The sequence below is a fragment of the Aedes aegypti genome, chromosome 3, assembly GCF_002204515.2.
Source record: "Aedes aegypti strain LVP_AGWG chromosome 3, AaegL5.0 Primary Assembly, whole genome shotgun sequence".
Lineage (NCBI taxonomy): Eukaryota > Metazoa > Arthropoda > Insecta > Diptera > Culicidae > Aedes > Aedes aegypti.
In genome coordinates this window covers 212563135-212583326 of record NC_035109.1, presented here as the reverse complement: position 1 = coordinate 212583326, position 20192 = coordinate 212563135, and the positions used below count along the sequence as shown (strand labels likewise).

Below are 20192 nucleotides of genomic sequence, written 5' to 3'. Positions count from 1 at the left end.
ACTCAATAGCTTATACTATTGCTTAAAACCAAAATTACATCAAATTACAAGATGGCCACATATTTTTTTCCCATAATTTAATCCCATTTTACAGTCGGCTCGAGGAAAGAACGAGCGATTGAATACTTGTTACTTTGTTGTGCGAGATATGAGCCCATGCACAAATTTCATAACGCTGAATGGGGGGTGGGTGTCCTTTAGGTGTTACAGCTCATACAAAATTCGAAAAATATTCATACAAAATGTGTTACAAAGGAGTTGGCGGGTGTCAAAAATGACATATTTTGACGTAATGAAATTTTTGAGTAAACTCTATGTTTTTGGATTATAAAGAAAATCGTTCATTTCATAGGGTTAATATCTTTGCTCACCTAGTTTTTCCAGCTGCGATAATTGTGAAAACACGTCTTTTTCTGATTAAATTCATGTTGGTGCTACAATTTTTTTATTAAACTACTTCTTCTTCTTCTTTCTGACGTTACGTCCCAACTGGGACAAAGCCTGCTTCTCAGATTAGTGTTCTTATGAGCACTTCCACAGTTATTAACTGAGAGCTTTCTTTGCCGATTGACCATTTTTGCATGTGTATATCGTGTGGCAGGTACGAAGATACTCTATGCCCTGGGAATCGAGAAAATTTCCTTTACGAAAAGTTCCTCGACCAGCGGGATTCGAACCCACGACCCTCAGCATGGTCATGCTGAATAGCTGCGCGTTTACCGCTACGGCTATTTGGGCCCCCTTTTAAACTTAGGGGAGGGATTATTAGAGTATGTTTAAGAGAAAAAACTATTAATTGAACTTTAACACTTCACTTTTGCAAAAAAAAAATGATATACTAAAAAATTATTTTAGTATTTAATTTTTTTTTGCAGATGTGAAGTGTATATAGATGATAAATAAAAAGATTTGTTTTTTGAACAATTTCAAATCGACCACGGCTAGAATCGGATTTTTAGTTCCAATACAAATTTTACATGCTTAAACTTAAATTTCAATTTGAATAAGTGATAGTCCGATCAATTATCATATCGACACAATGACGTTGCTGAAATTGGTATAGTTCTAAAGTATTTTCGTTCGTTTCCTAATAAAAGAGTTTTGGAACTGATATAGTTGGCCTTTACGCATCATTGAAAAAATCTTCAATATTTGAGAATCAAGATCTACCCTGGTCATTATAGATAATTTTCAAGGATAGCATATCAATTACAAATTTTGCTATGTTTGCTTGTTTTGATATTGCAAACATTGCAGAATTATCGTTCTCATTTGAGCGAAGAAAATCATTCCATATGTGTCGGTCCGTAATCGACAATGTGTTTTAATAATCTTGATACATAGCAGCAGCGAACGAGAGCCCCAAAAAGAGAGCAATGATAAAACCCATTTCTCTCGCTCACACACCATTGGAGAAACGTGCTTTATTTTACTTCACACAGAGTATGATAGGAATAGTGTCCCACAAACAAGTTCCAAAGTTTAAATAGTATTTATCATGTACTGTTATGCATACCCCCCTCCCCCTAATCTAATCAGAGCTGTAGCAAAAAATGATAAACAGGTTCTCATGATACGTTGCGGATTATGATTGTTACAGAGAGCAATAAGTGAAAGATTCATTCAATTTTCTCAGAATCTAATCCTAGCTATTGATATGATTTTGTGTGCCATGAATAACGTCACATAATAATTTTTAACTTGATATGATTGCAAAATTTGCTCTTATTTTATCATTATTTTGATATTCACTTCTACTCGGGTTCCCTCCCCCTAACAAGCCACATAATTCTTAGACAGTCTATTCTATTCTAAGTGCTTACACAGCCAATATTGAAAAGCATCATGGAAATACCGAAGTTCCTTCCATTATTTTCTTGTCAACATTAATATTTGCAGCATATCATTGATATGATATAAATATCAAAATGGCCAGGCCCCCTGTGCAGACCTTGGGTTTGAAGGTAATTAAAAAAAAAATCCGGCGATCAGATTATTCACGAATGAATAACATGACAGACGGATTTTTTTTTAATATTGTGAAGGAAAAAAAACGGGGACAACCACACCATCCGTTCCGTTTTAGGAGATAGGCAAAATCGTTGCGAGTGGCGTTGTTAATGCGTACTCCATTGTTGTTTTTGGTGCTTTTCCTAGGATGGAACAAAGGTATTTCCCCTGTAGGGTAAATTGGGATAAAGCGCCCCTACCGGGCAATATGCCCCATTTCATTTTCAAAGGATTGAGGCTTCTTTAACACGTAAATATAATTACATATCTTAAATATCCACGAAAAAAAATATATAGCACATATTAGATCTTTGAAAAGTATGAAAAACCAATAGATATTTCAAAAATTTCGAAAATCTGCTCTTTGGCGTAAAATTTTTATACCGATGAGCAAGCCTCGTTGTAAATGAAGCCCTTCCTTTACTATTGTACTTATTACAAAAACTTTTACCGGAAGACGATTGCTTTCATGCTTTGCAAGTGGTGGAATTTCTCTTGGACCATTTGTACAACGCTGTGGAACGTTTTTCTGTGGGAGGGGCATATTGTTTTGAAACGTCAAAATTTACAAAAAAAAACGTCTTGTACTCCTTTCAGAAGCTACCTGGCAAGAGAAAGTTGCATGCAGAGCATGACCAACTTACAACATAACACCTTGACATCAACGATAGAAGTAACGTATTTGCTACTGCGATAGAGCGGGGTTTTCTTAAGGGGGACGTATTATAGCTGTTTACCCTATTACCTGGATCTGAAGCTTAGGTCCAAGGGCCCTTACTCGGGTCAGTGCCCTTACTCGGTCCAGGACGGTCAACACAAAGAAAAAACAGATATTGTTATTTTGTTCGGTCTCAAATCTCATAGCGAAAACCATTTTTACAAGCTGGGACGAGTTTTGTAATCTAAGACAGAAACTTTAAACGCCTAGAGGTATGCAACGATCTATAAATGTTCCGAAATTCATTCAATTTTGTTCGCTTATCAAAGTTACCCCAAAACACAGAACCGACTTTTAATTATATGAAAGATAATATATTCATTCAGAATAAATCTTTTGGCAATCTATCAAGTGCAATCAATAGCTAGGATGTCAGTACTTATTTTAAAAATATAAATTGTAATTCTTTGAAACAGCATACATAAATATTGAAGTTTTCTTCGAAAAAACTATCAAAGTTACCCCGTTTTACGGTACTTATGATGTCAAATGTAGACATTGTTTTGTTCGAACAGAGTTAGTAATTACTACTGTCGAACAAAGTCAGTTAAGGTAGCAGTGCCAGTGGGGTAAGTGGATCATTTGTCCGTAATAAGCATAAATACCTGAATATTTCGAATGTTTTCACACCTTAGCTTCACTTTAGATTATATTCTCACGTACACACTAATACTACTGCAAAACTGATACTACACGTGCACTAACACAAGCAAATTTGTTGACTTCAAAAATCAATTCATTTTGAAGTTATTTTCTGACGATTAAAAATCCATTGTATCTCTGCCTCAAATCGAATATTATTAGTTTTTTCAACACATGGTGAACATTTCAGTTTTAATTGTATGAATCACAAGGAAAAAAATGTAATTTTTGTAAATAAATACAGATATATTGGTCAAGGTACACTTACACGCACTTTTTAATGGGATGGGGTAAGTGGATCAAGTATTGTTATCAAATATTGGCAGACAACTTACGCTGATTTAAATAAGTTTCAGTGTCATTAAGTGTTGTTTTCCTTTTACATTTTCCATTCCTAGCTTGAATTTACCAAATAAATCTGAGAAAATTTCAATTAATCCACCTAAAAGTGTTGTACAGTCTTTCTAGTATAAAAAATGAAAATTGAAAAATTCAAATAACATTTTTCGTGGTTTATCTAAGCTGACATGCAAAAAAAGCAAAATATACAAATTCTCAAACTGAAAGCATATTATCGTACATTGTTTGATCATATCGATTGTTCTAGACAGATGATAAAAATATTTCCATAAATAGAATAAAGAGATTTCAGTATGTTAAAAAAAATTAACGTAATTAATATTTTTGAACTACGAGTGTCTTTCAAAAACATCGTTAGGAATAATCATCAATACTTCTTTTTAACTCAGATGTATAAAATGGATGAATTTTCTTCAAAATATTCTGATTGCAGTGTTTGTTTTTGTTCGAATAAATGTAAATTAATGTACAAATATTTTTCATAACATTTTGATAAAATATTTTTTTTAATTTTAAAGCTATCAAAATATATAACATAGCACTTATAACAAGAATGACAGTTATATCATTCTTACTACACACTTGGAAAAACTACCGACTTCGGTAATTCATTTCCCGAAATCTCAACAGCTGATCGGTCGGTAATCAGTTCGGTAAACAAAAAAAAAAACGATCAATCAGTAATTTGGATTAGAAGGATAAACTGTAATTTAATGCACTGTAATTTAATTTACCGTAAGTCTGCAATTTTCAAATCATTACTCAGGGATCAGTAAAACAAAATAAATTGTTATTTTTACAACCCACCGAATAATTTATGATATTTTCAAAGGTATATTCGATATTAAAAAGATATGTATTCTGTTAAGATAATCGATTTTTTATTTTTAACCTATGGATTTGTTTTAATCAAATTCACTTCGCACTCATAGAATAAAACACCATGTCAGTAGTATTCGTTCATTGTAATCCATCAGTTGACAGCCGCTTTTCGTGCGCGATAGACGTATTTTCACAGAGCTCTTCATAGCTCTCGCTGTACTGGTACCCCACGATCACTGCTACGAAACACAAGATGTCTTCGCATCGAAAAAACACTCTTGTTGTGGATTTCAGTGTTCTGCCGCGTCGTATTTTAACAGATCAGGTGGAGGAGTTCCTCAAGGATGTCGTTAAGCTCGACATGGCCGATGTAAGGAACGTCCAGCTGCACAACCTTGACAACTGCCTGTACATCGAAATGCGTGACGCAGGCGTACCCCCACGCCTGGCAAAAAAGCATCATTTGCGACACTACCTGGAGTATCAGGGGATACTATACTACATCCCGATGTACGTGGATGGTCCAACTACGACTGTTAGAATCCACGATTTACCACCGCAGATGTCTAACACCACCATCTCTGACTATATGCAACAGTTTGGCAAAGTCATCTCTATCCACAATGAACTATGGAGGAAGTATTTTGCAGGGATTCCAAACGGTGTGAGAGTTGTGCGCATGAGGATGGAGAAGTCGGTGCCATCGCACATAACAATCGACGGTCAACATTCACTCGTCACCTATTCCAAAGGGGACAAACCAAAAACAATTCGGCACAAGAAAGGAGGTGATAAAAATCCACGTCATGAGCAAACGTCCAACTCTGCTGCTGTTTCATCTGCGGCTGCTGTAGATCAAACGAACCAAGCCAACAACAACGACGAACAATCACAATCACCGCACGACGAGGACGATGACGAAAACGACGATTGCGAAAAAGACAACGAACTGGAATCCACCACGAAACGGCGGCTGTCGACAAGACCATCGAGCGAAGAGAATGAAGGAACGTACACACGCAGTCCGGACCAAGAATCTGAAAAAGAAGTAGAAGGGAATCAGTCTCCCGATTCAGGCTGGAGAATTACTAGGTCTAGGAAATATAGGAAAGTTGATATTTGAATTTGATTGAATTAGGTAGATAGAATAATTATTTAATGAATTTATATTAAAATCCGACACGAATGCACCACGTAGGTGTAAAGTGTCGTTAATAAAAACAAACAAAACAAAAAAATTGTAATCCATGCTATAAATCCGTTCCGGTTGTCCAACAGTCAATCTGTTGATGCTTGTAATTACGCCAAATGCCTAGCCAAATGCAGTTTTAGGTCACCTCCAGCACGAATATCTATCAAACCTCAGCATACCATACATCCATCAGACGCATCCGGAAAATTTCCTCATAGAGGGGGGGGGGACATTTCTTCCTCGCGAAATGTGCCCATTCATCTCGCGTAAATATTTCAGCACTGGCTTCATTTAAAACTACACATTCTTCAATTTTCGGTAGAAACTTCCTCACTACAGGATTCACACTGCCAGTTAAAAAAACGAATATGGCGGATTTGACATTTCGTGCTGCTACGTTATCGAATTCGGTAATCAGAGCTTTGTTTACCGAAAAATCAGCTTTATATTTTACCGACATCAGTGTTTCAACCCATTTATTGATTTGTCAGTGAAAATATTTACCGTATTCGTCAAATCTTAATAGAATCACTGACAGTCGGCGATTTTATTAACAGTTTTCGGTAAATAAGCTGTTGATCACCGAAGCATCTGTATTTTACTTGATCACCGAATCAAATCTGTAAAAAAAAGTTACCGAACTCAGAGAGTCTGATTGAGTGTGTGTATACATGATTACATCACATTTGTTTTGAGAATAAAGTTTTTTTTCTAGGTGATCACCATGGTGGGATAAGTGGTTTATTTGGCGCAAATTTTCAAGTCCCCTATACTCAAAACATAATAATCAGAAAAAATGAAATAAATTACGATTTGAAGTATATTAGTCCCTCATTTGTTATCCACAGAAAAAAGTTTGAATTACATTATTAACGTTGGCTGTGCACAACAATGAAGTTGACTATTGGTTTTTCTGTAACTACTTATCCCACGGTACCTTATTATTTTTGCTCTTCTGGCACTTACTTCAAACAAATTATGTCAGAATTTACCCTTATTTTATTTAAATATCAAATTTGCCATTGGCAAGCAATTTTCTTCTACCCATGTTGTGGTTATTAGCAGAAGGATTAAAATAAGTATCGGGTCCGATGATTTAATATTTCTCTTGTTAAGTATCTTTGAAATCGGCCATTCCGATACGTTGTATCCTAAACACAAATCACAGCAGCTAAAAAGTTAGGTGGCTTGAATTATCTACAACTCTGATACCACATGTTCCTCCGGCCCCAAAACAAGTTAAAAATTCCTCAGCCCTCTACTGTGGCATAAATCACTTTTGATTTATGGCACGCGCTAGGTACACAATTTGACTATGTTATCTTCACGATGAGCCCATTTCCCTACAGCCAACAGAAACGCATGCCCTTCTACGTTGAAACACCGAAAGTGATGCTTTTTTTGTGAAAATCTTATATTTTCTGATATACCTACGCTACGCAACGGAAGACTGTTCATAAACCAGGAAGGCATTTAAAAAAAAAGGCGAGAAACAAAATCATGGAATATCGCTATTCAACGTCATCTTGATGAGCTACAGGAAACGATTCTTCAACGTAATTTACGAACAGCTCCAACTGATTTTTGAACTTGGTACACGTGTGATCCACAACTAATTGGGGAGCTTGGGGTATAACAGAGATTTGAGAGATGCGACCACGAAACAAAATTTATTTGGCGTTTCAACGGTGCCGTGTTATTTATGTGACCATGGATACCAGTGAATCTGGCACCGCTCAAATTTAAAATTAGTGAACTCGAGCACTGGTCGATAGATTAAATAAATAAATAAATGAACCTATGGACCGATACACGAGTTCACTATCTGACGTTTGAGCGGTGCCGTGTTATTTTTTTGACCATGGCAACAAGTGAATTCGACCCCGCTCAAACGTCAAATTCGTGAACTCGTGCACTGGTCCATAGCCACAGACAAACAGACGAAACACTTACAAAAACATCTTTTATATCCATCACCTAGATCACGCCATCATCATCTGGTGAGCATGTTGCACGAAATACTGTTTCGTGCAGCAAGACCTACAGATAGCGGTAGTGTGAAATTTAAAACATGAAGAAAAACTATGCGTACGCCTCTGGTTGTGAGGTTTGTAACATAGCCGATTTAGAGTAATCGTTAAATGAGCGGGCGATGTAAATTTCCTCAATGTTACGTCTGTTTGTCTGTGATCTATTTGTCTATCCTCCAGAAATCAAGGAAATCAGTAGTGTCCCAGTTATATCTAATGCAGTGATTTTCGTTTCAATTCCAGATACGTTTTGCCTTCTCTTATCGGACTACCAGAACTACAACAAGTAAGTGACAAAACATTTCAAAATCTTAAGAAATAAAACTAAATCCGTCCATATAAAACGTTTACTTTTTGTATGAAGCGAACGGATTTAGAGCCAGTATGGATTTCGGTCCCCCACTGTAACACCCATCGAAAAGCCTTTACTCTGAATAAAGTTTGGAAGGCTGAAATTTGCCGGAAACGCTTAAATGGTTCACTGCGTTCTGGAATAATCTTCTCTGCAAATATAAAACTCTTGGTGATGAGTGTGAAAAGGCTCTTCTATTTGTAGCACTTTCGGTTTTCTTTCCGCCCAGGAGACGCCAATTCTCGGCATTTGGATGCTGTTGATCTGTTTCCCAGTGTGGCTTCTCCATTTCTTCCCTTGCTAATTCGACTCGGTTGGACCGAGCATTTCCGTTATATGGTGAACAGCAATTCAGAAGAATGGGAAAACGTGGAAGCGAATTGTATATTAAGTATAGCTTCCAAAAAAGGAATCCAGACAGAAATGGATGCCACTTCTAATGATTTACTTTGCACGGAATGGCTTTTGGTCCTGCTTTTCCCGTTTCGTTCGATATGTTTGACCAAGTGGGTAGGAAAATTCACGAAAATGCGGTAGGTGTTGAATGCTGCTCAGCAAGGAGGTGGGAGCGCCGGACTATTTCTGTTGAGGATTTGTCAAGGCATAGCTAAATCGGTCAGAATAGCGTGAAACAGCGTTATAAAAATAGTATACCCTAACATCCCGATCCGTTAAATTATTCCAGCACAACGTTCCCCAGATTTTGATATCAAAAGGTTAATGAGGCATTATATATCTTTGGGAAGGTAATTTACATTCCGACGTTATCATTCCTTTGCAGTATTAGCGAGCGAGCGAGATCCTATAAATTGCATATCATAAAATACGAATCTGATGGGCACACTGTTGATCTAACCGACATTTATTGAAGTTTTTGTGCAAAGGACAACTAATAATTTGTTGTAATTATTCATTGTTTGTGATAATTAGTGCGAGGTACGCACTGTGCCGCATGGCCGGACATAATCTAAAGAACTCATGTTCTCAAAATTACTGGTTAATATATTTTATAGACTTCTGCACTCTTAAGTGAAGATTTCCTAAAAATTGAGATTGATGTGTTTTGTTTTTGATTTTATTTGTAGCATGATGAGTTGAAAATGTCAACAAAGTTTAACTGCTTAAATTTTATCAACTATATTTCACCTAGTACTTCAAACCTGTAACTTAATGAAATCATAACCGATTTGAACTCAATAGGCGTCATTAGAAAATGTATTTTTCGATAGAGCGCTAACTATTTATTTTTTCATTATTTAATATGTTATGTTGTAACTTATAACAAAACATGTTTTTTGCAACCTTTGTTCAAAATTTTGATTATTTTCAAAACTTATTTTTTATTTCGAGAAAATGAATTCAAATTTTATGTTTCAATAGCCTTTTCCTTTGATTGGAAGAAAAAGCTTAATATGGACTAATTTCAATAGAAAATCGAATTTTTAACTCTACTAGATAATAGTGGATATCGAAGAAAGTTTTTGAATTATAATCAGGTGATTTGGTATGCATTTGAGGGTTTGTTCGACCTTCGCATGAAAGCGAGCCACCGTGGTGCTTTTTTTGCTGATGATAAACTTTCTCACCTTTCGCGGCCTTATTGTGCGATTATATACTAAACTTACCCATCAAACGTAACCCTACGAAAGACGTAAACCGTTTTCATTCAATTACAGTGGACAAAACGAAGTCCAAAAGGCGACCTATTTCAATTTCTCGACTACGTAGCGAGTTCAATTCACGGTTTTGGACGGATTGAGAAAGTCTTATGATTTGATAGTATCCAGTAAGAGTCCAGAATTTCTGCTCGGATCTTGAAAAAAAAAATCCATTTGGAATTGCTCTATACCTTATCTTACGATTTTTGTATGAAGATTCCAATGAACTATTCAGGATACATATCAGATTTCATATACTCAGGAATTCTTTCAGGTATACATAAACTTAAGATTCTTCATGACACTAAATTATTCTATCATAGGTTTAGTTAATCAGTTTTTTATTCAGGAAGTTTGGCAAACATTTCACCATAAACTATGTTAAGCATTTTCTCTGGAATTTTCCAAGGACTGCGCAAAGTATTCGTCTAAGAATCCCACTGGTGAATCCTCCAGGATTTTCTTACAGATACTTTTAGGTATTTGCAATTGTATTCCTCCAAGAAGTGTAAAGATTATTTAATGGATACATTTTATATTTTAGGAATGACTGTAGGATCTTTTCGAAAATATCTTCCAGAACTCATTTAACAGTTATATTGATATATCCTTAGGGTATATCATAGAACATGGGCACTATTTCTGATATAAACTCTTCCAAGTTTTTGTCACGAATGACTTGATGAATTCTCCGTCATTAATTTCAAATTATATCCTTATCGTTTACCAAAACGAATCCTTTTCCAAATCAAAACTCCCAGTGTTTATTTGTGGAAGTGCAGAGGACTCCTCGGCTTCTATGAAGCAATTAACACGTCAAAATTTCCCTCCTATCTCCAAATTTACCTACATTCGGGCTCATCCGGCGCCGTTATTGTTTGTTATAATAATGAGAGCACCAGTTTATTACACATTGAATATGCTACTGATCATGAGTAGCATCTGTTGATTCCCTGTGTAAGTACAGCTGTTATTTCAATAACAGAGTAGCAATTTGCCATCGAATTTCTTTCCAGATGAATTCCTCATGATATTCTCAATTAATTTAAGTTATATTAGGGATTTTCAACAGTTTTCGCTCGCTGAGCACTTTTAGATATAAAATAGTTGTGTGGAGCACAGCGATTTATTTTAAACTTTTAATTTGAGTCCAAAAAGATTTGTTTCATTTGCATGAGCAAGCTTTTTATTACAGAATTAAACTGTGACAGTAAGGCTTTTAAATAAAACTATATTTGATTTTTCGTCAGGATTTTCAAAATTCTTGGCTTGAAAAAGGCAAAATTGTTTTGGTTAGTAAATTTTCAGATTTTTTGCATTCGAACAACTGAGTTAGTATCTGCAGTGAGTATTTCTTTTTTAAGCCTTTATGAATGTGTTTGAAATTGGATTATATGACCGCAAGCGAAATGATTCAAAATGTTGATAAATCTCGTTCAATATTCCTAAATTCACGGTTCAAAAATTTCGACAGTTATGGAAGATGCATTAACATCATATTTCTTTTGACGAGTATTAGCGTTGGGCAAATTTGACCAGAACATCGATGTTACTGAATCGATTCAAATTCGATATGTCGAATCGATTCGATTAAATCGAATCAATTGAATCGATGTTTTTGAATCGATTCGATTTTTAACGTCTTATGAAAATGTACAAAAACAAGCTCTTAAATATAACAAAATTCAATTATTAAATTCCATCAATATAAAAACGTTTGAAATTGAAAATTATACATTGAACGCTTCAAAGCCAGTTCATCTCATCATAAATTCTAATCAATTTCATCCTTCTGAATCGAAACAAAAAATCGAATGTAGAAAATCGATTCACTTTATTTTGAGTTGTCCTAACATCGATTCAAAAAATTGATTGATCGAAACGAAAAAATCGATGTTTGCAACATCGATTCAAAATCGCCCATCACTAATGAGGATACATATCCCGACAAAACATTCACTATCTGGTAGTTTCAAAATATTCTGTCGGGGGCAATTATATTTCCTCGACTTTAAGGGTTGTTTTCCATACTAAATTAAAGAAAATCCAATTTTGCTGCTAAAACTGTCCCTTGAAAATGTATTGGAAAATTTTCGCCTGAATAAAATGTTTAACCCGTATAGGCCTGAGTGAAAGCAAAAGTACTGACACCTTCACCGCTCAGCGAATACTTAACCAATTCAAATTTTTTGTTGTTAGTATACTGGTACACATATATATGAGAAACTCAAGAATATTCCTGCAGCCGAAGTTGTTTCGGTCGGTTACTGGGCCAGGTCGGGTAAAAAAGACTATTTTGGGATATAGTTTTATTTATTTGGAATAAAAATTGGTTTAAATTTCCATAAATCATTGAGGTCTAATATCCAACATTATTATTGAAGAGTTTTGGACCGTTTAGAAAAGTGTTTCCTAAAGTTTTTCGATTTTCGCCCCCTTGAGGCCAATATATTTTGGAATCGCCCCCCTGGTATATGATATACATATTTGTATGAAACGCTTTGCTTTGATGGAATTTTCATACATATTTATGACTATTGTTATACAAATTGGTCAAATTATAAAGTAAAACTTATGTCGTACTTCAATTGTAATAAACATGCTAAAAATATGTAGTTTTGCAGCATACATAAAGGCAAAACCAAGCATTCTCGTATCGCACATTCATAAAAGAGTCATTTAATCATATTTATCAATTTTCGTGTACCGTTTTGACTCATATTCCGAACACTTAAGGCCAACAGTGACTTCAAATGCATCTGTTTGGCCTAAACTAACTGATATTTGTGTAAATTTTAATTTCTTCGCATAGTCTAACTGTTAGTTATTGGGTGTACCGATAATAATGTTGATTTAATTAGTTTTAGTATTGTTTTTACGTAAAAGTATGGAACAACATTTTGATTCAAATGCTGAACACTGTGTTAATTCTGTCTCATATTCCGAACACCTTGATTCAAATTCCGAACAGCACGAAAAAATCGTATCCAAATGAATTATTTCGCAAATAAATTTATCTGAGCTTGTTCTACTGGTCTCAAACTAGAGAATCATCACTACTCCCGCGGTATAAATTATATTGGGGACGTTAAAATTAAATTGCACTTGACTGCCATTTACTTGTTATTTGGTGACGAAACATTCCAACCAAATCGCCTTACAAAAACCGAGTGTTTGGAATATGAGTCTGTTCGGAATTTGAGACAAAACGGTATACAGGGGATAGGCAAAATGATTGAGATAGGTAAAATTTTGCCTTGCTTATAACTTTATGAAAAATGGATCAAATTGGATGCATCTGAAAGCAGACGACGGCAAATTCGGTCTAGTTTTAGGAAATTGCTTGGCCATGCATATTGGCCACCGAACACCAGAGATGTTCCGGATTTTCCAAGATCATGTTCAAATGGCATTTTTTCTGTCGCTTGTGTTTCTGTGCGGTGTGAACTTGTATAGATGTTCACAAATTTCCTAGAAACTGAAACTAATAGGAAGTTGAATGCCGGTGGACGCATTAAGTTTTGTTGAAAATCTTCAGATATATCAACATTTCCGTAAAACTGGTTCTGAACTGAATTGTAACCAAAATATCAAAATGATTAGCGTCGAAAAATTTGCCGATGAAAAACCGAATGCCAAGAATAGTAAAGCAAGTCATCATTTCTTTTAAACTTCGAAATCAATTCAAAAAATAATCCTCATTGTTTTTTACAATACAGAATGATTCGAAAATACTTCAAATATCATGGTTGACTATGTTATCTTCGAGAAAACATCAGTTGCCGATTTATGTTTTAAAATTCTCATAAAATGGAAGAAAATGTAAGGCATAAAACAAAAGGAAGTTTTTGACAACCCTCATGTTTTGTCTATCATGATTTAAAAAGAAATATGCTAGAGGAATGATACAAGTAGATGTAAAATAGATAGAGTTTATTATTTCTTAAAAAAAAGTGTTTTTTATCAAGTGTAATGAACCATTGCTTTCAATTCCATACTAGCACTTTCGTCCCCTAGTTGTTTTTAGACAGATCAACATAAATAAGGACTCGTAAAATGTGCTTCTTCATCCACCATAACGTCATCTGCATAGAGTGAAGATGAATGAAAACTACTTCTGAAGGTTCAAAAGCACACATCAATTGGTCGCATTCGACGAGTTACTAAACGATCAAATTTACAACACGATCGGTTGTTTTGTTCTCTAATTTTTAACTCTTGTATATTCTTAGTTTGGTAAATTAAAAGTGTTTTTTAAGGGGGCAGGATCCGTCATTGATTTCAGAATTTTCAAGAGCAGTTTTTTCGTTCAAAATCAAGAAAATTTACAAGAAAATGTGTTCACTGTATTCAATCCTCCAACCGAAACACGGTGAACACTTTTTAATCGAATAATTTTTAGTGTTGAGCAGAAAACTGCTTTTGAAGTTTCGATGATGGCGATAATTACGATGACGGAGCGTTGAACGTTAAAACAAAATGTTGAGACATTTGAATGCATTGGTACTAAAGCCTTAAAATGACAGCAGATTTTATTGCAAATGCAATTTGAAATTGGTGAATTTCATCGTCACCTGATAGAAATATAAACCGCGTCTTAAGGTGGTCTGATGGCTACTACAGAAAATCATGGGTTCACTCCCAGGCCCATCTCTTTTATCGTACTCTGTAGTTGCATCTTTCACTTGCTTCTATCCGCTCTAACGAAGGTACGGTGCTGCCATCTGGGAACATCACTCTATGCGTGAAGCGTCGAAAATTTAACCCAGCAAGGTATAGGAAGTGAAATTTCAAATGCTAATATAAAATTAATCACAATAGCTATTTAAATTCTTTTCAGAACATGTTGATAGACTATTTATGGGCTACATTATAGACACATTATTTTGATTTTTATATTTTTTCCTCAATATTATGCGGATTCTATAGCTTATCATATATCTAACACCGTACACTTAACAGAATTTAATTAAATTTTGTTTTGAATTTTTTAGAAGCATTTGAAAATTGACTTCCTATGCTTTGCCATGTAAAGAAATCGGAGCTTCACGCATAGGGTCAACTGTGGTAATTGCCTTCGTCATCGCAAATCTTCCACTCTTAATCTATTGTTACGTCAGTTTCATCACCGCTTTTGAGATTTTGTAGATGTTTTCATCGGCTTTTTTCGGTGAAATTAAAGTTAAAATTTAGCATTTACCGAACGTTTCGACCTACTTATGGATTCGGTCATCCTCAGCGGTTCCTTAAATATTTATTTCTTTAGCAAATTATAAAATAATCGTTTTTTTAAAACTTACATGCTATAGAGCAAGTCCTATACCACCATCTACCTGTTTACTTCTGTTTTTATCAATCATTCGTTTTGTGTTGTGAGTATGCTGGTGTTTTGTACATTTTGTTTTCCTACTTTCAACTTATCTATCAGACCATTGTATGCGGACCTGAACTTGATGGAGTCTCTTTGTAAATTAACAGTATTCCCTTCTCCTTTAATTTTAATGTAGAATGTTTCCGCTATTAATCGTGTGTCTGTTCTCGGTATTTCGTTCAGTATTTTGGTCCTATCAAAATTGAAGCAATGTCCTTCGTTAATTGTATGTTGAACTAATCCAGTGCTTCCTATTTTTTTAGTTTTTACATCATTTTTGTGTTGTTCTAATCGTTTACTTAAAAATTGACTTGTTTGACCAATATATGTTTTGTATTCACACACTCCACAAGGGATTTCATATACTACATTTGTTCGTTTTTGTTTATCAATTTTGTCTTTTAGTTTGGTAAATATATGGTCTTTTATTTTATCTATAGGTTTAAAAGCAAGTGTAATGTTAAATTGTCTTAAATATTTAGCTATTTTTTCTCCCAGTCCTGGTACATAAGGTGTTGATATGAATTTGTATTCTAGAGTTACGTCTACTTTCTGCAATGAGTTGTACATATTATGAGTTCTCTCTTTAATTGTCCTTTCAACTAATGCTTTTGGGTAGTTATTGTTATTTAAAATTTGTCTAACCGTATCAAGGGAGTCAGGTCTGTATAGTGAGTCACTAAGTTTAATAGCCCTATCTACTAGTGCAATAACAGTGTTCTTTTTGTGCGTGAAAGGACTCACTGATTTAAAATCAGTGCCGTGGAAAGTGTCATGCTAAGATGGGAAGAAGTTCAGGAATTTACGAATATTCCGAAGGAACATTTCGAACGTATGCTCGTGTTATTGCTGTCGTCAACGTTCTTTCAATTTCAAAACCAGTTCTTCAACCAAAAGTTCGGAGTACCGATGGGATCACCGCTTTCACCAGTGGTAGCAAACATCACGTTAGAACGAATCGAAACCAACGCTCTAATGCGGCTTACACACGAAAACATATCACCGATTTTTTTCAAAAGATACGTGGACGACTGTCTATTGGGTATACGACGTCAAGACATCGATAGAGTTGTCGAAGTGTTCAACAGCTATCATCCTCGACTTCAATTTACAATGGAGATTGAAGAAAAAGGCCGCTTGAAATTTTTGGACACAATTGTACGAAGGACCGAAGAAGGGCTAACATTAGAATGGACTCCTAAAGACATAAATGGAAGATACCTTGATTTTAAATCAGTGAGTCCTTTCACGCACAAAAAGAACACTGTTATTGCACTAGTAGATAGGGCTATTAAACTTAGTGACTCACTATACAGACCTGACTCCCTTGATACGGTTAGACAAATTTTAAATAACAATAACTACCCAAAAGCATTAGTTGAAAGGACAATTAAAAAGAGAACTCATAATATGTACAACTCATTGCAGAAAGTAGACGTAACTCTAGAATACAAATTCATATCAACACCTTATGTACCAGGACTGGGAGAAAAAATAGCTAAATATTTAAGACAATTTAACATTACACTTGCTTTTAAACCTATAGATAAAATAAAAGACCATGTATTTACCAAACTAAAAGACAAAATTGATAAACAAAAACGAACAAATGTAGTATATGAAATCCCTTGTGGAGTGTGTGAATACAAAACATATATTGGTCAAACAAGTCAATTTTTAAGTAAACGATTAGAACAACACAAAAATGATGTAAAAACTAAAAAAATAGGAAGCACTGGATTAGTTCAACATACAATTAACGAAGGACATTGCTTCAATTTTGATAGGACCAAAATACTGAACGAAATACCGAGAACAGACACACGATTAATAGCGGAAACATTCTACATTAAAATTAAAGGAGAAGGGAATACTGTTAATTTACAAAGAGACTCCATCAAGTTCAGGTCCGCATACAATGGTCTGATAGATAAGTTGAAAGTAGGAAAACAAAATGTACAAAACACCAGCATACTCACAACACAAAACGAATGATTGATAAAAACAGAAGTAAACAGGTAGATGGTGGTATAGGACTTGCTCTATAGCATGTAAGTTTTAAAAAAACGATTATTTTATAATTTGCTAAAGAAATAAATATTTAAGGAACCGCTGAGGATGACCGAATCCATAAGTAGGTCGAAACGTTCGGTAAATGCTAAATTTTAACTTTAATTTCACCGAAAAAAGCCGATGAAAACATCTACAAAAACTCTTAATCTATCACAGATGATCTATCACAGTTGATATATCACAGTTCATAGCATTTGCTAGAACCAGAGACGTACAAAAAAAACGTTTCCCTACGCTTCCATTCTTCCATCATTATAGCACGCTTTTCCTTGCGCCTGTTAGGCAGTCTACTAACCTAACAGCCAGCCTATCTGCCATAAAAAAATATACCCAGGCTTGATTTCTGTAAATTTGTGCATGATCGAATGTTTTTACGCCAGGAATAGTATTTTACAGCCAAATAAAATTGTCGACTAAGCAAACGTCAAACATGATCAAAAGTATCACGGTTCATATATGGACCCAATTTTTAAATTGAAGTTAAAATATGATATAGCCATTATTTGAGCGGGAAAAAGTTGCTAAAGTAGTTGCAGTAATATGCTCTTTCGTATTATTAAATATAAACAAAATTTCATTGAACATTTTAGGACCCTATTAGCTGAAAACTTCATTGACGCTTACGTCGACCTTGCAAACATGGGAAGTTCAGCTTTTCGACAACCTTCGTCCTGTCCTAATTTGCCTTGTTGTTGTTGTTGTTGTCCTGTTCATTTTACGGTGAAATAGTAATAGTTTCGAATTTTTACGATGAAAAAGATATGATTTCGAAAATCTACATGAGACTGTTATGCTCTTCGACTACCGAGCCACAGCGACTTTAATTTCTCAATCGTCGAAACTTGGTTCATTCATTCGCAAGATAATATTGCATGAAAATATCTGCATAATAAGCTTATAAGCTGTAATCCCATATATTTGTAATGTAATCCAGTCGCTTAACTATAATTATTTAATTGAAATAAGAATGTAAAATGATTTTCCTACCAACATTTACTTTGTTTGAAATCCATGGAGACGCACGGTCTTTTTCTCTCAAATGGCATCAAAGAGCTCGTAGGGAGTGCGATGAATCACACAAATAGCGATGAGATCTATCACATATCAAATGCCAATATTTACTCTACAAAAATAATACAAAGGAATTCGATTGATTGATTAGTTATCTTATACGAAATATATGTAAGGTACGAAATTTGAAGTTTTATGTACAATCTCTATTCATCATTACGTTACGTCTCTCAGCAAAATAGTATGTTTGCATTTGAATTCCGGTCAAGTCTTTGTATGGTTCAAGCGTTTTTTTTTGTTGAAAACTAAACAATAATTCAACGGCAAAGTCATTTTTATGTCGACAAACGTTAAGACCTCACATGTTAAGACTGGATAAAATGAATAAAACCAGTGTCCTCATGCGGAACTTTCCTCCACGACACATATCTATATGCATTTTTAATGCCGCTTTGTGGGATCGTACAAAATATCCGCCGTTTTATTGTTCCTTCTGTCGCCGGTGCTCTCTACATATCTATGCATATGTGGAATATGACATGCATTCCGATTCATGAAACCGTGCTTTGGTTGTTTTGTGTACATTTATTTTGATTTCATTTTCGTTTTGTATAACAAAACCAATTTTCAAACTAATATCTTTTATATTATTATGTATTATGAAGTTAATTTGGGGCCTTCCTTAGTCAAGTGGTTAAAGTCCGCGGCTACAAAGCAAAGCCATGCTGAAGGTGTCTGGGTTCGATTCTGGTCGGTCCAGGATCTTTTCGTAATGAAAATTTCCTTGACATCCTTGGGCATAGAGTATAATCGTATCTGACACACGATCTAAGAATGCGAAAATGGCAACTTTGGCAAAGAAAGCTCTCAGTTAATAACTGTAGAAGTGCTCATAAGAATACTAAACTGAGAAGCAGGCTTTGTTCCAGTGTGGACGTTAATGCCAAGAAGAAGAAGAATTATGGAAGTTAAAACAATGACATGAAAAGAGGGTAAGCCGGCACTAATTCTGAGCCTCGGAACCTAATAATGCATTCAAGAAATAACAAATACCACACAGATAAGTAGGGTAACTGGGGTAAAACGCGCCTTTTTAGGAAGGAAGCGTTTTTAGCTATGAAGAACATTATTATAAGCATATTTTTATTCATAGACAAACATGTTTTCTATCAAATAGTAGAAACGGCTATCCATTTTCTTATTTTATGGAGTTAATAAATCAATTTTTATAAATGCTTGCTTATCTGCATTTTTATTTTTTCGGGGTAAAACGCGCCACCTGATCTCGGCGTTCGCGTGCACGCACGCGCAATCATGCTTGCAAATACGTTGCATACATAAGGGCGTTTGATCAGATGTTATTGTTCGATTATAGTATATATGCTGATTCGAAAAATGTACATTTGTAAGGTTCAAATTGGCACGTAACTACAGTTTGGCATTACGTTTGCTGGAATTTGAATTAAAACGGCTGTTTGGTGTTATGAAATAGGAGTAGCCGTTTGTCCCACGAGTTGATTAAAGTGATAGATTCAAAAGTTTTGTTGTTTATCGGCCTGAAAAATGGCCTATAAAATAACACAAAATTACAACGAAAACAGAGGAAAACGTTTTTTTTTTTGAGTTTTTCACGATTTTTGCCAGGAAAACACTTAAAAATATATAGAGAGAAGCATTTTAATACATTTTCCATTATCTCGGGTGAAAAACAGCGTCCCAAAGCACGTCGTTCGTTCAAAACAAGGGTGACGCGTTTTACCCCAACGGCGCATTTCACACCCAGTTCCCCTACTGATTTCGATAATATAGATATTATGTTCAATTATTTTTGTATGAACTTTAACATATTTTTTTGAAGAAATAACTTGAATTAGGTATTATTTTTTGCGTGCTGTTGCACATTTTTTATAGTTTTATTTTTAGAATTTCTTTTATTTAGTTAACATCTAGACA

The 20192-nt window shown here is 34.8% G+C and overlaps 1 protein-coding gene across 1 annotated transcript in view; it reads left to right on the top strand.

Annotated features, from left to right (window-relative positions):
* LOC5570008 (uncharacterized protein CG3556) overlaps window positions 1-20192 on the top strand; it is a 209870-nt gene that overhangs the window by 67324 nt on the left and 122354 nt on the right. The window contains exon 2 of the mRNA XM_021850353.1: window positions 8018-8060. The gene's annotated coding sequence lies outside the window, so the exon portion shown is untranslated. The remainder of the gene's footprint in view (window positions 1-8017; window positions 8061-20192) is intronic.